The 18,122-nt window shown below is 38.4% G+C and overlaps 1 long non-coding RNA gene across 1 annotated transcript; it reads left to right on the top strand.

Annotated features, from left to right (window-relative positions):
• The first annotated feature begins 1,972 nt into the window (after positions 1–1,972).
• LOC139436276 (uncharacterized) lies at positions 1,973–16,117 on the top strand. The gene is made up of 4 exons (XR_011645389.1): positions 1,973–2,088; positions 12,700–12,753; positions 14,808–14,961; positions 15,789–16,117. It is a non-coding gene; the product is annotated as an uncharacterized lncRNA (long non-coding RNA).
• Positions 16,118–18,122: the final 2,005 nt, after the last annotated feature.

Genomic DNA, 18,122 nt, shown 5'->3' with positions numbered 1-18,122 from the left:
GGAGTTCAGTGCCATGTCAGTGTCCCTACTTTGGAGTTTGTGTTCCTGAGTGTGATGGAGTTGGACTCAGATATGACTTTTCTACACATGCCTCTTCTGTTACTTTTACTGGACCTGTGGTTGGCATTGGAGTTGGTGTATACGCAGAAGACCTGAATCTCTGGACTGTCCATGTGACAGCCAGGCCCTGAGCCTTAGCAGACTTGTAACTCCTACCTTCTGGCTTATTGGACTTACCCTGGCCAGCAAACAGGGAGGTGAAGAAGGTCAACCACCACACCAGGGAGCCAAGAGTGTCTAGTGCCATCTTTTTGAAGCTATGGAACCTCTGTCTTGGAATATAGTAATCCAAGTTACTGTGCCATTGTGCCAAGAGACCCAGGTGTTTACCTCATTTAAGCAGGCTTCACATAATGTCATTTAGCTGTATTTTACTCAGTTCCTCTGCATAGGAGGGAACTGAAAGCAATGGTGACTCTAAACTATTGATGGTGAGAAAGGAGGAGAACGCTAATTAGAAAAAATTAAAGAGTTGACATAAATAGCCCCAGTGATCTTTTTTACATAAGTAGTTGGGCGGTAGTGTTACATACCAGTTTTTCTGTTTGCCTACCTGACTAGGCTGTGAGTAAAATGAAATTAGGGCCAAATTATTTTGCTTGGGTTTGTTTTACTTTTCCATCTTCAATTCTTAGAAGTGGTCATCAATGTTTCCTGTTGAATCAGTCCAGCCTTTGGAAACTATTTTCCCTTTTATTAAAGGGCAGTACCCATGTGACCACTAACCGCATTGTTCTAATCACCATCTCTCTGTTCCAGTGCATCACAATCAGCTTAACAATTTTTGGAGGCCAGGAGCTATAGAAATCAGTCCAAGAGACTGACTTCTTGCTGTTTGGAAATATTATCTTTCCATCAGTGTGTTGACAAAGCAATCCCAGTCATCTGATGTCTCTCAGGGGTATCTACTGTGACAGAGAATCCCAGCCCACTCCTTCCAAAATTGGCTTACAGGGGAACTAACTTGATGGACTGGTGGTAAATTTGTTCTCCTTCTGGGACAACCTATATAGCAAGGGGTCTGCCATGCAACAGCACCTCATAGGATACAAATAGTCAAGTCCTACAGTATAAATGTGTTTTATGGGTCAAATGTCTGACATGCATCTTGCAACTCTGACCCTTGGTGGATTTATTATCTGGGTCTTATAGTCCATCACTATCTTGATGACTATAATCTGTAAAATGCGTGGTAGGTAATCCAGTTAGCCAGATTGCCATTCCTGATATGTCATTGTCCTGTAACCCTGCCAAGAACATTCAGAAAATTCTAAGTCTCATGTGAATTTGTAGTGACAGACTAAAATATAGCTAATGACAAAATATCCCCTTCACTTACTGAAAGGGGATTCACAAGCACCTGAGACACATTGAGCTTGGCCTATCACGAGTTAAAAGCAACATCCAGTTTAAACTGTTCTTAACCCAGACTGGCTCTAAATGTTCACTGTGTATTTATTTACCTCTTCAGCTCAGTGCTCTTCTTGACCCCGATCTTTACATTCCTGTGCTAACAGTTCATTCTTTATCAGTAATGATCTTTTTGGAGCCATTTAATTTGACTGTGCAGTGACACATAATATTTGGATAAACCTCAATTTATTTCTTCTCTGGCTCTGCACAGAGTTTGGTGACACATTTTCAGAGGAGAGCACATGTGATGAGGACAAAGGTCAGTGGAAAGCAGATCAAACAGAGAGGTTTGGCCTCGAGTTGCTGATCTGAACCTCAACTATTGACCTGTTCATTGACTGTGTTGGCTAATTGGGTCTTCAGTGCAAAGCAAGAAGCAATGCTCAGCATTGCTAACTGTTTGTTTAGCCAGAACATGAAAATCAATCTACGGATGATCAAAAGGGCACAGCAAACAACTTCCCTGTAGACTTGGGTGTTTTTGTCCTTGGTGTTGAGCAGATGTGGTCTAAGAACTTTCCTGGTTTCTCTGCAGATGCAGCTCACATACTTAATGCAATGTTTGCTTCTTGCATGAAGATTTTCTGTGTGTTACAATGGACTGGTGAGTGATGGGTAGGTAGTCTCAGGTTTATAGAAGTTAGTGACCTATGAAGATTATTTGTGTCCTCTTGAAATGATTGTGTATGCTTGATGTGATTTGAAGTATTCTGTTCTTTAATCTGTGAGATGTGAAGGATTCTACAGCTTGTGAGAAAATAAACAACGTAAACACAAAACAAAAAAAAACATTTCTCTGAATAAATTCCTCTGTTAGACTCTAAGGATACAGCCAGTCTACTGAAATATCAGCTGGCTGGGTACCAGGGAAAGAGGAACCTGGCTGTCTCTCTGTCCTGAAGTTTCCCTGTAGCTTTACTGTTGTTAGAACTTGCAAGAAATAAAATAATTGATCTCATCTGAAAATCACGTGGAAAGTTGAAATGTTTTCATCACACAGGAAATGAAAAAATAAGCTCTTGAGTTTTCTTGACTTAGTGCTGTCAGATCCAAAGGAAATTAAAGAAGCATATGTTTGGATTTAGGAACCTGATTAAAGAAATAACTTGGAAATTAGCCCCTTAATGCTGGATTTCCTCAGGTAGTGTTTATTAGAAGACTTCTGTGCAGCAAGTGCCTTTTTATTTTCTCTTTCTCTTTTAAGGTGGGAAGCTCTTTCCTTCTTTCTTGAATGCTTGATGCTAAAGTAAGCACAAAATGAGTAAACATATTTTAATCAGGGGATATTTTCAAGGCTTGCAACAATACATTACTTTCAATCTATCCAGGAAGATATTTCTTATTATTTTTAAAACCAGTGCTTTTTTATCTTGTTGTAACTGTTGAAATTTATCCCCAACCAATACTACCTCACGTACTTTTTTTTTCAACCAAGGAAGGAAAGTGAAGAAGGAAAATAAAGAAGGAATAAATCAACTCTAAGGTGGCAGATGCTTTTCTTGTCTATAATTGTGTAAAGAAAAAAGTATAATGCAGTAAAATTTGGTGGATTTTATTTGGTTTATTACTTCTGACTGCATTTCAAGCTGTCTCACTGCTCCAATTTTAGACAATACATGGCATCATAATTGGTTCTGGCATTTTACAGTAATAGATACTGGTGAAGGTTGTCTGAATTTCTTTTTTCTTTCTTTCTTTTTGTCCCTCCTCTCACCTTTTGAATCCTTCTTTGGAAAATAGCAACCTCTCTTGCAGAGCATGCACATACTGACAAGGTTGATTTCTATTCTGTTTCTGCAAAGATGTTCTCCCCTATTTAAGTTTGAAGGCAGTTGTCTCCAATCCACCAAGCAAATTCTCAGGGTCTCTCACAGTTAAACCTACCAGCTTATGAAGTGGGGTACACCTGTCCAGGGTCCTGAGCTGGAGAGATTTGCATTAGCCAAGAGCAGGGCAAACAGTGCCACCTTGGACCACTTTGCAGTAGACCTGAAATATTATTTAGATTCTCAGTATATATAGAGAGATTTACTTCCATCCCCATGGATGACCCCTTTATGTGCTTAAGACCTAGCTAATAAACCAGTGGCAGTGAGATAGCTAAAAGGAGTTACTAAGGCAAATGTAAAACTGACCCAAGCACAGGATGATAAGGACATCTTTATAAATATGTGGAGCTGGTGCAGGCTTTGACTGCCACACAGAAGATTAGCATTGTTACGGTCCAAATAGTACCTGGCTTGAATATTTATTATGTTCCTTAATCTTTGCTGAGCAAACAGACTATATCTACAAAGAGAAGATGCTTCCATTTTAAGGGACAACGTGTTCAGGAAGGCCTCATAAAAACATACCTTGTTAGGGCTGGTAGGTTGGTGGCAATCATTTAAACCAAGCTACTTCTGTACAAGTAGCAACCAGAGAACCAGAGAATGCAAGTCACTTGTTCCAGGCCACACAGATATTATGTGGGGGAGCTAAGACTGGTTTTCTAGCCTTCTGATTCCTAGAGAATTATCTTTCGTTCAAGACTAGCACCCTCATATATGGGGAAACTGCATATGAAGAGTTTCTGCTGTCCTGAAAAGTGACTTGATGAGAGTGGTCCTGAGCTACTTTACGTGTTTTCTGTCTGATATTCTTGTCTGCTATTGACATGCTCTTTACTCCATCAAAGTGCAACTAGGGTTTATTTTTTCAAGACCCTGCCCTCACTTGGGGCTGAAAACAGTTGTGTGTAGCAATGTGAGGTCAGAGCCAATTGGAAGTAAGCACTTTGAGGCTCCCCAGAATCCTCTATATCTCTCTCCTAATATTATTAATAGTTTTGACCTTGCATTATCATTTTATTTTCTCATGCACTATTGCTCTTCACTATCCTACAATGTAAATGTATAAGGTTGGTAGTATATCTCCTTTTAACAGATGAGTAAATCAAGACTCAGAGTGTTTAAGAGACTTGCCAAAAATAAGTGAAAACTAACTAACTAGTATAAAAACTCAGTTGTCTGGATCCTAGTCTAGTCTCATGTCTGGCACTGCATAGTTCCATCTCTCTATAATGTCATGTACATAAATGGTGATTAATGCAACTGTTTTGGACAAAAGAGGCAAAAACTGACTTAACAAATAACTCCACTTTTGTTTTTGAAGCTACCTTAATCCCAGGGGTCCCAGAATGAATTTATCACCTTATATCACAAATCTACTTTCCCACCTATGTTCCTTATTTTATTAGAAGACACCCTGCCTACGTACTTGCCTGAAGTAAAAACCTATCAGTCATTTAAAATATTGGCAGGCAATTATCTTCCAAGTCTGGTCAATTCTTTCTTATTTATCTCATTTTGCTTTCTCTCTTTCCCTGCTGCTACTGCCCTGGATTAGTTCCTCATCATCCCTGATCTGAACTAATGCAATAATCTTCTTAGAGTTCTCTATACATGATTTCACCTCTCCTCCAGTCTGTTCCTCACAAAGCTGCCAGTTTGAGTTCACACATCTGATTATGACAATCTCCGCCATCATGAGGTCCTGTTTTTCAAGGATGAGAATCTTAGACCTTTTACCTGCTATACCAGACCTTTCATGATCTGGCCACTGCTTGCTTGTATTTATAGAATAATATGTTGCCACTCCTTACTTTTCACTTTTTACTCTATTGTTATTGAAATATTTATTGCCTGCCCAACACACTCTTTCATGTCTTTGTACGTGCTGTTCCCTTTTTCGGAAATGCCATCCTTCCTTGATAAAGTTATACATAAAGAAATGATGTTGTGAACACATGAAACCACTTCCTGTATCAAAGTCTATGCCCTTTTCACACTGTCAAAGTGTCATTTTAAAAGTGAGTTCTGGGGGCAGTGCTGGGATTTCTGGGGAGCCACAGGAAATGATTTAAGGAAAAAGTTGTTATCAAAAGCATTCTTGAAGGGATTGTGGGAAGATGATATCCAGTTAGGCAGAAAAGACTCAGCTCTCTCACAAAAACAATGGAGAAAACCAAAAGCTGCCTGAGGAACCTACTTTGGGGGTCAGCAGACCAGGGCAATGACTTACAACTCCAAGAAGAGTGAGGGACAGAGAGATGAAGAAGCTGAAAAAACTAACTGTGAGTTACTAAACCTCCCAGCTGCCAGGAAGGGCTCCCCTCCTCTGCCCCCAAGAAATTCAGCGGGGGGTAAAACCCCTGACTCATTAAAGGTGACTGAGAGGGGACCAGACATCTTCCTTCCTGTCAGCTGTTACAAGGGAAAAGAGAGGGCTAATTGGGGAGATCTTCTTCAGTGAATTTGGCCAGTGGGGCCGGCTTGGATAGGTGCACCAATGAGCACTATCTGCTGGCCAGTCTGGAAATTATATGGACAAAAACTATTTTTAGAGCTCTTTTTACCTCACCCCTGGGAGAAAGTCTGTACTCCATTAGTGAGACCCTGGCACAATTTTGATAACTTAAAATGGGAAATTTTAAAGACTTAGGATAAGTTGAGCCAAGTGTCAAAGAAGAAGTGTGAAAAATAATACCAATAGGCAAGGGAGAGAAATTGGTCATCAGAGTAAATTCACCAACATATTCAGATGCCTAGATATCAGCAAAAATTTACAAGCCATATTAGGAAACAGGAAGAGATGGCACAGCTAAAAAAATTAAGCCAATATCTTGAAGAGATCTAGGATTTAATACAATTACTCAATGATAATCACACACCTCTCCTAAATTAATTCAAAGAACTGAAAGAAAATATGACTAGTGAGATAAATGATATTAAGAAAACACTGGGGGAGCATAAAGAATAATTTGAAAGTCTGCAGAAAAGTAGCAGACTTCATGGGAATGAAAGAAATGATTGATGAGATTAAAAATACATCAGAGGCACATTAGAGCAGATTTGAATTTCTCAAATACAGAATTAGTGTTTTCAAAGACAGAGCATCTGAACTGGAAAAGACAGGAGAACATAAAGAAAAGAGATTGGAAAAAATTAAACAGAGTCTCAGGGGATGGAATGACAATGCAAAATGGAAAACATATGCATTATTGATGTCCCAGAAAGAAAAGAAAATGGAAAAGTAAAAGAAAGAATATTTGGGGAAATAGTGACTGAAAACTTCCCTTCTCTTATGGAAGACATAAATATCAATATCCAAGAAGGACAATGCACCCCAAACAGAATAAACACAAATAGACACCTACTATTCAGAATGACAAATGACAAATATCGGAGATAAAGAGAAGATTGTTAAAGCAGCAAAAGAAAAGAAAAACATCACACACAAAGGAAACTCAATAAAAATAAGTGCCAACCTTTCATCAGAAACCATGGAAGAGAGAAGAGAGTGGTATGATATACTGAAGGTATGGAAAGAGAAAAACTACCAGCTAAGAATTCTGTATCCAGCAAAGCTGTTGTTCAAAAATGAAGGGGAGTTCAAAGTCTTCACAGACAAACAAAAAATGATTGAATATGTTGCCAAAGGACCAGAATTACAAGAGATACTAAAGGGGGTGCTCAGCCTGAAAGGAAAAAAAATAAGGGTGAGAGACTTGGAGAAGACTATAGATATGAAGATTATTAGGAAGAGTAAAAAAAAGAAAGACTATTGTATGGTATGACAACAGAAAGCCAAAGGTCAAAATGGATGAAGTAGTAATGCCTTTACAGTAATAACATTAACAATTAATTCTTGAACTCCCCAATCAAAAGAAACAAACTGATAGAATGGGTAACAAAATATGAATGGTCTATAGTTGTCTACAAGAAACTCACTTCAGGTGTAAAGACACAACGAGGTTAAAGAGATATGTTGGAAAAAGATATTCCATGCAAGTAGTAATCAAAAAAGAGCTGGAGTAGTGATACTAATATTGGACAAAATAGATTTTAAGTGCAAAACTGTTGTAAGGGATGAATAAAGTCCTTATATAGTAGTAAAAGGGGCAATCCCACAAGGTAAATACCAATTGTAAGTATTTATGCACCTAAGCTCAATGCTCCAAGATACATGAGGCACACACTGGCAAAGCTGAGGGGAGAAATAAATAATAGTCAGAGACTTCAATATACCACTCTCAGTATTAGATAGAACATCTGGACAAAGGATAAATAAAGAAACAGAAAGCTTGAATAATATGATAAATGAACAACACCTAACAGACAGTATAGAACATTGAACCCCAAAACAATAGGGTATACATCCTTTTCATGTGCTCATGGATCCTTCTATGACCATATGTTGGGTCACAAGACAAGTCTCAACAAATTTAAAAAGATTGAAATTACACAAAATCCTTTCTGTGATCATAATGGAATCAAGCTGGAACTCAATATGAATGGAAAAAGGGAAAATTCATAAATATATGGAGATTAAACAATGCAATCTTAAACACTCAGTGGGTCAAAGAAGAAATTGCAAGAGAATTCAGTAAATATCTTGAGGCGAATGAAAATGAGAACACAACATATCAAAACCTATGGGAGGGAAGTGTACTTGGACCAGCTGTTAGGGCATCCATCTAACACATGGGAGGTCTGCGGTTCAAATCCTGGGCCTCCTTGACCCTTGTGGAGCTGGCCCAAGCACAGTGCTGATGCGTGCAAGAAGTGCTGTGCCATGCAGAGGTGTCCCCTGCGTAGGGGAGCCCCACGCGCAAGGAGTGTGCCCCGTAAGGAGAGCCGCCCAGCCCAGCGTGAAAGAAAAGTGCAGCCTGCCCAAGAATGGTGCTGCACGCACAGAGAGCTGACACTACAAGATGACACAACAAAAGAAACACAGATTCCCGTGCTGCTGACAACAACAGAAGCGAACAAAGAAGAAGACGCAGTAAATACACACAAAGAACAGACAACGGGGGCGGGTGGGAAGGGGAGAGAAATAAATAAATAAATAAATCGTTAAAAAAAAACACAAAACTTATGGGACACTGCGAAGGCAGTGCTGAGAGGGAAATTTATAGCCCTCAGTGCTTACATTAAAAACAAGAAAGAGCTAACTGTACACTTGGAAGAACTGTAAAAAGAACAACAAACTAATCCCAAGCTAAGATGAAAGAAAGATATAGTAAAGATCAGAACAGAAATAAATGAAATTAAGAACAAAAAACCAATAGAATCAACAAAACCATTAGTTGGTTCTTTGAGAAGATCAATAAAATTGACAAACCCTTAGCTAAACTGACAAAGAAAAAAAAAAGAGAAGACACAAATAATTAAAATCAGAAATGAGAGGGGTAACTATACCACTGACCCTGTAGAAATAAGAGAGATCGTAAGAGGATACTATGAATAACTGTTTACTGAAAACTTAGAAAAAGTAGGCAGGATGGACAAATTCCTAGAAACACATAAACCACATACACTGATTTTAGAAGAAATAAAAGACCTCAACAAGTCAATCATAAGTGAAGAGATTGAATCAGTCATCAAAACTTCCCAAAGATCAAAAATTTGGGACCAGGTAACTTCACAGATGAATTCTACCAATCATTCAGAGATGAACTAATACTGATCTTGCTCAAGCTTTTCCAAAAATTTGAACAGGAAAGAATGCTACCAACCTTATTCTATGAAGCCAACATCACCCAATACCAAATCCAGATTAAGATACTATGAAAAAAGAAAATTATGGACCAATATCTCTAATGAATATAGATGCAAAAATCCTCAACAAAATACTTTCAAACAGAATCCAAGAGCATATTAAAAGAATTATATTTTACTGAACATGTGGTTGGCACTAGGGTTGGTGTATACTTAGGACACTTGAATCTCTGGACTGTCCATGTTCCAGCTGGGCCCTAAGCCTCAGCAGAGTTGCAATTCCTACCCTCTGGTTCATTGAACTTAGCCAGGTCAGCTAACAGGGAGGTGAAGATGGTCAACCACCACACCAGGGAACCAAGAGTGACTATGACTGCAAGCAGGAGAATTGCACCCATCATCCATGTGGAATCTAAGCCCCTCTCGATATAGAGGTGGACTGGATATCACCTTGATAGGGTCCACATGATGGAGGAATAAAATATGGATTAGAGGGAATTTACTGATATTCTACTATGGAACTATTGTGACTAGCAATGGAAGAAATAATAGCATTGATGTGGAGAAAGTGGTCATGGTAGTTGCTGTGGGCAGGGAGAGGGAAGAAGAGATGTGATGTGGGCACTTTTTTGGGACTTGGAGTTGTCCTAAATGATATTGCAGGGACAGATGCAGGACATTATATATCTTGCCATAACCCACTGAATGTACTGGGGGAGAGTGTAAACTACAATGTCAACTATTATCCACGTGGTGCAGTAGTGCTCCAAAATGTATTTACCAAATGCAGAGAATGTGCCATAATGATGAAAGAGGTTGTCTATGTGTGAGGAGTGGGGTGTGGTGTGTGGGGGTATATGGGAACCTCATGTATTTTTAATGTAACATTAAAAAATAGAACGAAAGAAAAGAAAAGAAAAAAACAAAAACACTGGTCTTTGCAAGTAAAAAAAAAAAAGAATTATACAATATGACCAAGTGGGTTTTATCCCAGGTATGCAAGGGTGGTTCAACACAAGAAAATCAATTAGTGTAATGAACCATATTGATAAATTGAAGAAGAAAAATCACATGATCCTCTCAATTGAAGCAGAAAAGAAATTTGACAAAATATAGCATACTTTCTTTATAAAAACATTCCAAAAGATAGGAATAGAAAGCAGCTTTCTCAATATGGTAAAGTGCATATATGAAAAACTTACAGCTAGCATTGTACTCAATGGTGAAAGACTGAAAGCATTCCCACTGAGATCAGGAACAAGATAAGGATGCCCACTGTCACCATTGTTATTCAATACTGTGCTAGAAGTTCTAGCTAGAGCAATCTGTCTAGACAGAGAAATAAAAGGCACCCAAATAGGAAAGGAATAAGTAAAATTTTCACTGTTTTCTATATCTAGAAAATCCTGAAAAATCCACAGCAAAGTTACTAGAATTAGTAGACAAGTTCAGCAAAGTGGTGGGATACATCATTAATAGCATTTGGAAGACTAAATATTGTTAAGATGTCAATTCTACCCAAACTGATTTACAGATTCAATGGGGAATCCCAATAAAAATCCGAACAGCCTTTTTTGCAGAAATCAAAAAGCCAATAATCAAATTTCTTTGGAAGGGTAAGGGGCCTGAAGAGCCAAAAAATGTCTTAAAAAAAGAAGAACGAAGTTGGATGGATCTACCTTCCTAATTTTAAAGCATATTACTTAGCTGCAGTGGTAAAAACAGCATGATAGTGGCGTAAGAACAGACAGATTGACCAATGAAACCAAACAGAGAACTCAGAAATTTACCCTCACATCTACAGTCAAGTGATTTTTGACAAAACTGTTAAGCCCACCTAGCTGGGTCAGAGCAGTCTATTCAATAAGTCCTGCTGAGAGAACTGCATAGCCATATCCAAAAGGAAGAAAGAAGACCCCTATCTCACACCTTATACCATAATTAACTCAAAATGGGTGAAGAACTTAAATATAAAAATAATAACCATAAAGCTCCTAGAAGAAAATGTTGGAAACCATCTTCAAGATCTTGTGGTAGGCAGTAGTTTCTTAAACTTGATGGCCAGAACATGAGCAACAAAAGAAAAAATAGATAAATGGGATCTCTTCAAAATTCAATGCTTTTGCACCTGAAAGGACTGTGTCAAAAGAGTGAAAAGGCAGTAAACTCAGTAGGAGAAAATATTTGGCAATCACATATCTGATAAGGGTTTAATATACATGATATATAGGGGATCATACAACTTACTAATAAAAAGACAAAGTATCTAATTAAAAAATGGGCTAAAGACTTGAAAAGACAACTATCCAAAGAAGAAAGACAAATGGCAAAAAAACATATGAAAAAATATTCAACATCTTAGCAATTAGGGAAATTCAAATCAAAACTATAATGAGATATAATTTCACACCCATTAGACTGGACTCTATTAAAAAGTTGGAAAACAGTAGATGTTGGAGAGGATGCGGAAAGATAGGAATGCTTTTTTTTTTTTAAATTTTTATTCATTTTTTAAAAAAATATTACATTCAAAAAATATGAAGTCCCATTCAACCCCACCGCCCCCACCCCCCACTCCCCCCACAGCAACCCTCTCTCCCATCATCATGACACATCCATTGCACCTGGTAAGTACATCTCTGGGCATCGCTGCACCCCATAGTCAATGGTCCACATCATAGCCCACACTCTCCCACGTTCCATCCAGTGGGCCCTGTGGGGATCTACAATGTCCCGTAGTTGTCCGTGAAGCACCACCCAGGACAAGTCCAAGTCCTGAAAACGCCTCCCCATCTCATCTCTTCCTCCCATTCCCCGCACCCAGCAGCCACCATGGCCACCCTTCCCACACCAATGCCACATTTTCTCTGTGGACATTGGATTGGTTGTGTCCTTTGAAAGATAGGAATGCTTTTTCATCGTTGGTGCGAATGTGGAATGGTACAGAAATCATTGTGGAGGACTGTTTGGTAGTTCCTAAGGAATTTAAATATAGATTTCCAGGGGACCTGGCAATACCATTGTTCAATCTATATCCAGAAGATCCGAGAGCAGTGAAACGAACAGATATCTGCACACTGGTGTTCATAGCAGCATTATTCACAATAGGTAAAAGTTGGAAACAACCAGGTGTCCATCAATTGATGAATGGATGAACAAATTGTGGAGTATACACACAATGGAATATTAGGTAGCAGTAAGAAGAAGTGAAATCATGAAGCACATGATAACATAGATGAACCTGGAGGCCATTATGTTGAGTGAAGCAATCCAGACACAAAAGGACAAATACTGTATGATTGTCCTATTATGAAATAAATATAAATTATTATGTGAGATATGAATATGGTTAGAATTGCATATATAAGAGCTTTTTTCTTTGAAGCTGAACCAATGTAAGTTAATACTACAAAATGTGAATATCAGACAAAAAACACCTCATACTAAGAGAAGGAAACTAGACACAGAGTATGACATGTTGTATGATTCCATTTATATAAAATATAAATATAAAACAATTTATAAAGATGAAATGAGGTTAGTGGTTATGTCGGTCTGAGGAAAGAATGCTAAGGGTTGTGAAATCTTTCTCTTTGGAGTAATGAAATTGTTCTAAAATTTTTGAGTTGATGAATGTACAATATTGTGATTTTACTAAAAGCCATTGATTATATACTTTGGATAGAACAACTGGAAGCAGCACCTGTGTCCTGTGGGGGAAGCACAGAGAGATTGAGAGGTGAGGAATTTTCTTGTTTTTTTTTTATGTTTATTATTATTATTTAAATAAGGAAAATGCTATAACAATGAGTGAAGTGATGATTGCAGAACAGTGTGATTACCAAATACCTTTGATTGTATACTTTGGATGAATTGCATGCTTTATTAATATGTATCTTCAAAATTGATTTGTTTTAAAAAAAGTGAATTTTGGAACTTCTGCTTTAGCCAATGAGATGTCACTCATGCTTATTAAAATGGCTAAAAGCAAAATGACTGCCCACGCCAAGTGTTAGTGAGGATCTGGACCGGGTGGAGCTTTCATACATTGCTGGTTGGAATGCAAAGTGGTGCAACTATGTTGTCAAGCAGTTTGGTTATTTCTCATTTTCTCCTAACCTAAATATGTATCTATCATGTGATTCTGCCATTCCATTCATCTAGGAATAGATTGAAAGCACATGCCATCTAAAGACTTGCACATTAAAGTTTGTAGCAGCTTTATTTGCTGTAGCTCCAAGCTAGAAACACTCTAAATGTCCATTAACTGGTGAATGTATAAAAAATTGTGGTATAGCCACACAATGGAATACAACTCAGCAATAGAACAAAACTGGCTATTGATACAGACTACCACACGAATGAATCTCAAAGTAATGATGCTTTAATAGAAGCCATAAAAGTCAGTATGGTCTGTATGATTTAATTTATGTAAAAATCTAGGAAATGCAAACTAATGTACCATGACAAAAGCAGGTCTGTGGTTGCTGGGGGATGGAGGGGGCAAGAGGAATGGGTTTGGATGGAAGGGAACAATCGATAAAAAAAGGTATGTAGAAACTTTTTGGGTGATACATTTCTTTATTATTTTGACTGTGGCAATGTTTTCACAGGTATATACATATATGAAAACTTATCAAATTGTACATCTTAAGTATATGTAGTTTATTGTAGGTCCATTTTAGCTAAGTAAAGTTGTCTTATAAAAGTGTGTTCTGTAACTTGAAAAAAAGAATTTTTAGGTATAACGTTTCAGGCATTTTGGTGGGTTAGTGGATGTGGCAGATTGATATTATTAATGAATTACAAAAATAAATATTGATTATGTTTATAAACTGGTCGATTCCACAGGGTGTAGAACCCTTTGATTGTATTAAATTCAGAGGTTTTGCTTTCATTTGATTGAATTAAGATTAGAGCTTTGATTTGGCCAGGTCAGTAGGACGTTGAGTCCCCACTCCCTTGGTGGGCAAACACTCACACAGAAAACAATACACAGCAGAGGACAGAGCTTGTTTATGATGCTAGAGGCTCAGGGAGAGAGCCTAGCTATTTACCTGACAGTTTACATCTGGCATTATGGAATAAGCAAAGCAGCTGAGCCTGGAAAGAGACAAGCCCCAGGAAGAGAGATAAGCCTTATGCCAGTCTACAGCTGAGATTGGAAGAAGCTGGGACTGTAGAGCCTTAGAACGAAGAGGAAGACTGAATCCTCACAGAGACTGGCAGCCATCTTGCTCTAACATGTGGCAACAGCCTTTGGTGAGGGAAGTAACCTACTCTTTATGGCCTTGTGACTGTAAGCATCTACCCCAAATAAATACCCTTTATAAAAGCCAACAGATTTCTGATACTTTGCATCAGCACTTCTTTGGCTGACCAATACAGTGGGTGACATGCTCCTGGTGAGCAAATTCTTCTTGTTGCCCCCTGTCTGTCTGTACCACATATGAACAATGCTGGTCCCAACTATAGTCACTGATTGTTTCAGTAAAGTATATTCATGAGTATGTTTCAGGTTTGAGGAAAAAACTGGAATGTCTTGATTAAGAGGATTAAGAAATGCCAGACAGCATCATCTGGGATTCCTCCCTTTTATTAGTCAGGGTAGGATAACTGCTTTAACAAAATTCCTCACATCAGCAACAACTCAAGAAACAGGAATTTATTTCCACCCTTGTGCATATCTTTGGTCTGCAGTGCTCCACATGGTGATGCAGGGACCTAAATCTTTCCAGCTAATGGATCCACCATCTTCTGGGCTTAGTGTCTTTTCTTGTTTCTGGTCATCAGGCAGAGGAAGAGTGAATGGAGGATGGCACTGGAGGATTCACATGTCCTATGGCTGGAAGTAGTGGACCTCATTTTTACCTGCATTCCATTAGCCAGAACCCATCCTCAAGACCACACTTAACACCAAGAGATCTCTGCGTTTTTAGGAGAAAAGGTAAATGAATTTCATAGCTAGTCTGCCAATCTCCTCTCACACCTCAATACCCTATCCCCACCTCGTGCATTTCTTAAGAAGCCAGCACTACTGATTGATGTCTACTCATTCACTGTTCAATAAATATTTTTGGTGCACTTCCTATGAGAGGATACAGAGTAGACCTGGTCCCTTCTCTTCTTGTAATTATGGTATTGTAAAGGACAGAGGGGTATTAAAAAGATAAACTTATTAAAGATTAATTACAATTGTGGTAAGTGTTACAAGAAGAAACAGTATTTGTGGTAGTTTGAATTATGTATCCCAGCTTAGACATGCTCTTAATCCACACTGATGTGGGTATGAGCCTCTTGTCAATAGGACCTCTTGAAGATGTTAATTTTAGTTACGATGAAGCTCAGCTGGATGAAGCTGGGTCTTAATTTGATTATTGGAGGCCTTATAAAGAGAACCCAGAAGTTACAGAAGCCAGAAAGGAGAAGGTATTGCCATGTGACTGGAGGCAAAGATAAAAGGCAGGGAACCCTAAGGATTGCTGGCTGCAAGAACAAAGCACTAGACTCTGGGAGAAAGCAAATTTTGCCAAAATCTTGATTTTGGACTTTTTCTAGCCCATAAACTGTGAGCCCATTGTCAATCTTTCATTCCTGCTGTTTAAACAACCCAGTATGTGGTATTTATCATAGCAGGCTGGCAAACTGATGGTTTAAATCTTAAGGACCCTAGAAAATTATGTTTTTAAAGTCAATCCATTCCTGTGGGTGGGGCCCTTTATAAGTAGGATCTTTGGGTGAGTGAGATCTTAAGATGTGACCCTCCTCTTTCAGGATGGGGCTTAATCCTTTTACTGGAGTCCTTTATAAGAGAAGGAAATTCTGAAAAAGAGCAAGTCATGGAAGCAAGAAGCGGAAAGCAGTGAAACCTGGAAGAGAAGGAAGAGACCAACAGATGCTACTACGTGCCTTGCCAGGTGACAGAGGAGCCAGGATTGCTAGCAGCTAGTCTTCAGGGAAAGACTATCAGCTGATGATGCCTTGATTTGGATATTTCTCTCAGCCTCAACACTGTGAGCTTGTAAGTTAATAAATTCCCATTGTTAAAGACCAACCCTTTTTATGGTATCTGCTTTGAGCAGCTTTAGCAAACTAAAAGACAAACTAAGACAGTACCTGTTTTCTTTCTAAGTAAGATGAACAGCCACTCATTCAACATTTTTTATTGACCATCTAAGTGTGAGACAGTGAGCTGTTATAGAGCAAAATATCTAGTCTTGAAAATTCCAGTCATCTGTGTACTTCTGGTGTTTACAATGAATTGAGGAAATAAAATACCTATGCAAGTAAATAATAAGTGCTGTAAGAATTCAGGGTGCACACGGCCAGTTATCCAATAATATCTTCTTTCCTTTTGCTCTAGTGAGAGACATTTTCCCGCATTCCATGCAGTTGGATTGGCCATGAGAAAGAGTTCTTACCAGTGGAATGTGAGCAGAAATTACATGTTCAACCTCTGCTCCTTTTGACTGGAAGAAAGTCAATTGCCTTAGATTTCTGCTATTTCCCCTTTCTCCCAGATTCTTTTATGAACATGTTTGTGACCCAGCTTCAAGAAAATGGAGGAGGCTGATGCACAAAAGGATGGCAGAACAAAAAGATTGAAGGAGTCTCTGTCTCCCAATAACTGTGTAGAGCGGAGCTGCTTTGTCAAGCTGGACTGCCCATTTCAGGAATCTTAAGCGAGGGAGCCATTAACTTTCACCTGATTAAGTCCCAGTCTCTTCGTGTCCCTATTATAGGAGCTCAGTCTTTACCTTTAAGTCATTCTGAGAAATACGATAAAAAGTAGAGTGGCTTTCAAAAGGAAGTTATACCTTGGGCTGCTGGGATCAGGGGGATGCTACATGAAAAGGTGGCATTCAGGTTCAACATATTTAATGGATTTTAACAGAGAGATGACCTTAAGCAAAGGTGTGGAACTAGGAAAGCATAAATTAACCTCAGAGTGACATCACAACACACAGCTATACTAAATCCATCCCTTCTCCCTCCCACCATATAGATATAGAGTTCTCTAATTATAGAAGTTCCTTTTTTGTTTATTCTATTCTAATGATTTTTAATAACCTTTAGGGTTGGCAAGGTACTTAAAATTATTTTTAGACCCTTTTGATGAAATTTGCCATTATAATTAATCTTCTTTTATAATACTACTCATAATCCCTGAACTATCACTGCAGGGAAATGAGGATAATTGAGATAATTAGCTGTATGACTCAGCCAAAAGTCTCATGATGGCCTGTATAATCTGAATTGTGTAAAATTTGGTGCATAGATACTCTGAACATCTCCCCATCACTTACTTGTACTCACTTTTTGAGGGTCAGTGTGCACAGCTAGCCCTTCCTTTCAAGGATATTTCCCAAATACTTCCTTTGTTCTTCTTCCTCCAGTATGAACTTTGAGAGTCTGTTATGTTTGGGCTCATGACCATGACAGTCTGCTCTAAAGTTTAGAAGGTGCTTATTTTTAAAAAATCAATTTTATTGCAACATATTCATAAACCATACAATCCATCTAAAATGTACAAGCAATGCCTTTTGGTATAATTACAGAGTTGTGCATTCATCACTACAATCAATATTAGAGCATTTTCATTACTCCAAAAAGAAAAATTGCCTACTTCTTAGTAGTCATCTCTCAATCCCTCTATCCTTCCCATGCCATACATAACTGCTAATCTATTTCTGTCTCTATAGATTTATTTGTATGTGCATTTTGTATAGATGGAGTCAAATAATAGGTAGCACTTTGTGTTTGGAGAAAGTCCTCATTGTATACATGATCTTATCTACTTTAAGTAACTGTGAGGTAAACTCAGTGCTTGCATCATTAGTCCCCTTTTCTGGATGAGGAGAGCTGAGATCTAGAAAAGATAACATTAGTTAACATGTTTGCCTGAGATTTTGCCAAAGATGGTGGTGGATCCAGTAATCAAGTACAGGCCTCCTGATTCTAACTCAGTACCTTAAGAGATTGGAGCCCCTGTCCTTATGTTCATTTGTATCTAAGGAGACTTTTCTGGTAATGCTTCCACTGCAGCACAGAAATATGAGTGTGGGTTCTGCAGCTACACTTTATGGGGCCAAATTCTGGTGTGTCATA

The sequence above is a fragment of the Dasypus novemcinctus genome, chromosome 1 (assembly GCF_030445035.2).
Source record: "Dasypus novemcinctus isolate mDasNov1 chromosome 1, mDasNov1.1.hap2, whole genome shotgun sequence".
In the NCBI taxonomy this organism is placed as follows: domain Eukaryota; kingdom Metazoa; phylum Chordata; class Mammalia; order Cingulata; family Dasypodidae; genus Dasypus; species Dasypus novemcinctus.
This window is presented reverse-complemented; position numbering and strand designations above follow the sequence as displayed.